Raw genomic sequence first — 6,000 nt, forward strand, 5'->3', positions numbered from 1 at the left:
TCTGTCCCATTCATTTTGGGATGCTTGCCTGCCATCACTGTGTAAAAGCAATAATCTTCTTGGTAGCATCGATTTCTTTTTTTTTTTTTTTTTTTTGCTTGTCTCTTTATTCCCCATGTCTGTTGTAAAGGCCTCATTTGCTGCAAGGTATTTCAGTCTTTGGAAAATGGTGCAGAGCTCCACTGTGGACTGTTTCTGCAGTGTTCCTCCCTTGGACACCTGAGTCCCTCACAGTCCAAACATTTTGGGTCCCTTTCCTGTTAGCCGGAGCAGCTTTAATGTGTTTTACATGGAGACTCAAAAAGTAGGTGCTGAATACAGGTCAGTCCCAATCACATCCTCTCAGCTCCTCACCCAGTTGCTTCCCTGGGTGAAGGGACCCTCATCATCCCCTCTTGTTTCTAACTTTTACAGCCTCAGGTTTATTCCTTATAACAAAACTAATTCTACTCTCTTTTAATCTAAAATGGTTTCCCCTTGCCCTGTTACTACAGGCTCTAGTAAAAAGTCTCTCTCCACATTTTTCAGCCCTCCTTTATATATTGAAAGACAAAAAGATCTTCCCAGAGTCTTCTTTTCTTCAGGATGAACTACCCCAACTCTCTCTGTCTTCACAGCCAGCCCTCTGATCATTGACCTGGCCCTGCTATGGACTCTCCCCAAAAGGTCCATGTCCCTTCTGTGCTGGTGACCCCCCAAGCTGGATGCAGCACTCTGGATGGGGTCTCACCACAGCAGAGCCCAGGGACAGAATCCTCCCCTTCACCCTGCTGGCCATGCTGCTTTTGGTGCAGCCCAGGATATGATTTGCTTTCCAGGCTGCAAATGCACACTGCCAGTTCAAATCCATTTTTATGCACTATTTTTTATCCCTCCTGTCCTTCTCCACAGGGCTGCTCTTGATCCCTTCAGCACCCAGTCTGTACTGATCCTGGTGATTGTCCCAACCCAGGTGCAGGACCTTGCACTTGGCCTTGTTTGAACTTTGTGAGGTTCACTTTGGCCCAGCCCTTAGGCCTGGAGACCCTGACAGGTGGCTGTGGATGGCATCCCTTCCCCCAAGCATTCCAGCTGTCAGCCTGACGTCATCAACAAACACACTGAGGTCCTGAAACACTGCAAGCAAAGGGACCCCAAAGAAAGCCACAACCCAGTGATTGACAGTTTCCTGAAAGTTTTCTGTCTCAAATTTGTTTCCTTCCTTGATACCATGAAGAAAGATTGTTAAGAAATAATTGTGAAGAGGTAATAAACAGTGTCATTTCCTCCATTCACCTTCACTGAAGGAAGTGGAGAGGAGAGGGGAAAATCCCAGAAATACTTCTCAGAGGACTAAGGCAGGAAAGAAGCAGCTTTCTTACCTGTTGGGGTGAAGGAGATGCCAAATGCCATCAGAACAATCCAAACCCCCCTGCTTTCCAACCATAACACCATGCTTGATGTCCTTTAAGTCATCAAAGTCCCAACTGTGTGAGCTGGGAAGGTGTAATACAAGAGCAGAGGTTTTCTAGCAGACACATGTGACTAAGGCCACAACAGGCTGCTGTCCCCAGCTGCCATTGCAGGTGGTCCTTCTTCCAGGGCAGATTAGCCTTCCCACTTTCTGCTGGAGATGGCTGTGCCTGACCATTACCTCTGAGCAGTGACTGCCAGTTAGTATGGGACAATAATCCACATTTGGACCAGTAAACAAATGCTCCTGTCAGCCCTGCCATTCCTTTGAGCTTTCCCTGCTGCTGGCCCTGTGCACACATGTGTCTGCGTTACCTTTGTGCAGCCTTCAAGGGCAGCACTGAAAACAAGCTCAGCTGTTTCTCTGGCACAGCCCCTGACAGCCTAATCCACCTGCATCCAAAGGAATGCCCACAGCCATCACCCTCAGTCCCTCTTTGGTAAGGGGCATCCCCAGGCTGCATTCAGCCTGCCCTCTGTGACCACCACAGCTCCTCACCTGCTGTGAAGGAAGCAGGGATAGCAAGGGCCAAACCTGCCCTTCTGCAAGAGGCTGGGGGTAAACAGCACAGCATCTCTCAACCTCAAAGCCTTGGGTACAGCACTCAGCCTTCTGGCACACCAAGCCTTTTCTGAACCTTCACAGTGAGGATTAAAATGGCAACTATCCCTAGAGACACGAGGAAATGGATGCAGGTTGCAGGGTGAACTGGAGCTGCCTGGCAGGAGAAAAGCCCCACTGCAAATGACAGGTCACCAGTGAAGGGAACTGGGCTGAGCACCTCATTCATCTCAGAGTTACCTGTGAGACTCCTGGCCAGCCCCTTTGGATTTAAACCATCAATTTGCACCACTCTGCTTCAATGTGTGAGCAAACAGCTTTAGTCAGTCAGAGAGAAAAGCCTCCAGCTGAGCCCCCCAGCATTAGCTACCCACAGAGGGACCTCTCCCCACAGAAGATTCTCAGAGAAAAACAATCTGTCTGAAAAAAATGCCTCTCCGTGCCCTAATCTTGAGGAGGAAACAAAGGACATAAGATATTTATGCTGAGAAGGACAGAAAGATTTAAAAAAAGAAAGTAGAGAGGAGGAAGGAGGGGAGGGAATCCTTTCCCCTGATCCTGCATCCCAACACTGAATAGACTGCCATGAAAATTCCATCATGCTGGGCTGTGCACCTTTGAGTACCCATTTTCCTAGATGTGTCCTTTATTCAAACAAATTGATAAAACTGTTTAGTCTGGGGTAAATCTTGTCCAAAAGAGAGCAAATCAACATCCAAGGACACAGGTCTCTTGTTTCAGTGTGAAAGGCAAAACTGGGGGGGGGGGGGGGGGGTGGAGGACAAAGAGGAGAGAGGATGTTTACTCTTTCAAATAAGCTTAATACAACCTTTACATTTCCCAAATAATTCATGTATCTGGAATTGGAAATCTGGTGCTGCTGGAAGATTTGCATGTATTAGGGTATTGCCATCCTGCTGCAGAGCAGCTGTGAGGGGGAAAGACCTTTGTACCCATCCACAGAAAGGAAATTTTCAGGTAACCAGAAACAAGAAGCTCTCCTATTTTCTTAATGACAAAAGAAAATTAAAACTTTCCCACACTATAATAGATTTTACCCCAACTTAAGCTTTCTCCATGAGTCCTCCAGAGAAGAGTTTGAGTGTATCCAATGTGCAGAAGCAACTAGGGACACAAACAGGCTGTGCAACAGCAGAAACTGAATTCAAGGCTTAGCATTAAGAAAAGTTAGCATCTCAATTTACATGGGAAACTGCTTTAAATTGATGAGAATACATACAGGGATTAGAGCACTAAAGAACAGTTTGAATGGAATTTTTCTTTCATAATCCATGTGTTTTACTCCTAGTGCAGACTTGGCTTCATTAAAGTTACTCTTCTGGTAGTTTTCCACCACAGCTTACATTCACCATAGAATTGAGCAAAGCTACAGATACACATCAGACCTTCAGTAAGTCAGATTCCTCAATCCCACTTGAACTTGGACACCTCCTTTTCTTTTTCAAGACTCAGGTAAGTTACTGAAGGGTACCACTGAAGTGCAGTGTTTATGACAGCTGTGACATTCGTCGTTACTCTTCTCCTTCAAATCATCCGTCTCCCAGAAATGGTGGCGCTCAGGGTATTGCAGCAGCTTAACGCCAGCACAGCATAAAAACTGTCACAGATGCTCAGCATCACCCGTCATAAATAAAACATGAGATCCCTGCAAGGTCCACCAGTTGTCAAGGGGTTTGATGTAATTGGTTCAGGCGTGTGACAGTGCAAAACAGGCAAGTCACAGGATGCCCTTCATTACTACAAATGGTCTATTGATTTCCAGGCATGCCTTTCACACACAGACCTGCAAGTGCTACTGCGCTCCCCAAAACTCTCAGGCCCTGCTGAAGGGCTCAAGTCTGGGAAATGCCTGCATGTGTTTTACAGGTAATTTGTTTTTCAGAAGGATGTAGAAAGGCTCATGAGACAGATGCACACAGGTGCAAACAGGGTGTTTTCCTTGCTTCAGAGTACAAGAGTAATTCCCCAACAAGGTGGCTCTATCACAGAATCATTAAGGTTGGGAAAGACTTCTAAGATCATCAAGTCCAGCTGTTAACCCAGCACTGCTGTGTTCACCACTAAACCATGTCCTCAAGTGCCCACAGCTACATCTTTTGAAAACTTCCAGGGACAGTGATGCCACCACTTCCCTGGGCAGCCTGTTTCAATGCCTGAACACCCTTAACGGTGAAGAAATTTTTCTAAACCTCCCTTGGTCCAACCTGAGGCCATTACCTCTCATTTTGTTACTTAGGAAGAGAGACTGACCTCCACCTGGCTACACCCTCCTTTCATGCAGTTGCAGAGAGTGGAAACAGCTCCTGAGCCTTCTTTTCTCCTAAACAACCTAAACAAAGAAGCTCCCTCAGCTGCTCCTCATCAGGCTTGTGCTCCAGACCTTCACCAGCTCCACTGCCCTTCTCTGGAATGCTTCAGCACTTGTGCACCTTAAAGGGGATTCAGATTTTTAGACTTGTGAATCGGCTCTGATGGTGAAGATTAGGCAGTTTATTGGTCCAAATAAATAAGACATGCTGGGATCAAGATCTCATTGCACATCGTTTGCTAATACTACAGGAGATCTTGCTAAGATCCTGTTTTACCTGGCAGCACTGCAGGTGTGGCTTCCCTGGCTCCTTCAGCCCTCACATCCTCGTTTGGACTCACAGCCAATGTGTTAGTAACACTTAGGAGGCTTCTGAGAGCCCTCAGTCGGTGCAAAGCAGACTCCTGCCATGTCTGTGTTGCTGCCTCCCTTGCTCATCTGAAGAAAGGCTTTTCCGGGCCTCTGGTGCTCCTGCACGGCTCGCAGGATGGGTGGGAGCCGGGATGCCGCCGTGCCATGGCAGCCAAGGAGACGCAGCAGCGCTGGTCCTGTGCCGCGGGAACACGAGGGGGAGCCCTTGCAGCTCCCAAGTAACACGGACAGCGGGAATACGCCTTTCCCCACCCCAAATATACACGCTCAGCTCCTCGTCAGAAAAAGCCAGGAGGCCTGAAAGCCATCTCTGATCATCTTCACAACGACATGCTCCTGGTTCAAACACGCGCAAGCCACAGACCACTGGGAGTGGGGAAGGTCTCTTGCTATGGATCCCCCTTCCTAGACATTCCTATTTCTGAAGGTGCAGGATGGTCTGGGGACATCCTTTCCCATGTTACAGAATCACAGAATCACAGAATTTTCAAGACTGGAAGAGACCTATAAGATCATCTAGTCCAGCCGATGTTCTAACTGTTCAGCTAGATCATGGCAGCAAGTGCCACATCCAGTCTTTTTTTAAATTCTTCAAGGGATGATGCCTCTACCACCTCACTGGGTAAATGATTCCAGTTTCTGACCACTCTTTCTGTGAAGTATTTCCTTCTTACTTCTAACTTACATCTAGCTTGACGCAACTTGAGACTGTGTCCTCTTGTTCTATTCGTTGTCGCCCGGAGAAAGAGGCCGACCCCCAGCTCACTACAGCCACCCTTCTCCTAAGCATTGAAAAAATGTCAGGGAATGACTCTGCTGATACTTGAGCTGATTCTGAACAGCAAAGCAACAAATTCTGAAAATTTATGGTCAAATTTCGCCCAACTGAAATGAGAGAGCAGGAAAATCCCTTAACCTCTTGTTAAATGTTCAAAATCCCTTAACCCCTTGTTAAACTACCATAGGTGACCTGGCAAAGCTTTCTTTCCGGGAGATTTGCTCCTTTCAGGAGGACAGCTTTGGCTACTTTAAAAAGACACAGCAGCATCTGCTCTTCCTTGCCATCCAATTTTAAATACATTTGAGCAGAGAACTTCACTATGCATTCTATGCACTATTCTGTGCACTGTATGTCACTATACATTCTGTAATTTCAGGACCAAGTACTAAGTGCAAGTGCACCTACCGCAAGATTTTTTTTCCACAAAATGCTGGTCTCTCCTTAAGAGGAATTAAAATGAAAAAGCATTTTACAAGTCACAGACTTCTGCTATATCAGTCTCTC

This window comes from Ammospiza nelsoni, chromosome 1 (assembly GCF_027579445.1).
Source record: "Ammospiza nelsoni isolate bAmmNel1 chromosome 1, bAmmNel1.pri, whole genome shotgun sequence".
Taxonomy (NCBI): domain Eukaryota; kingdom Metazoa; phylum Chordata; class Aves; order Passeriformes; family Passerellidae; genus Ammospiza; species Ammospiza nelsoni.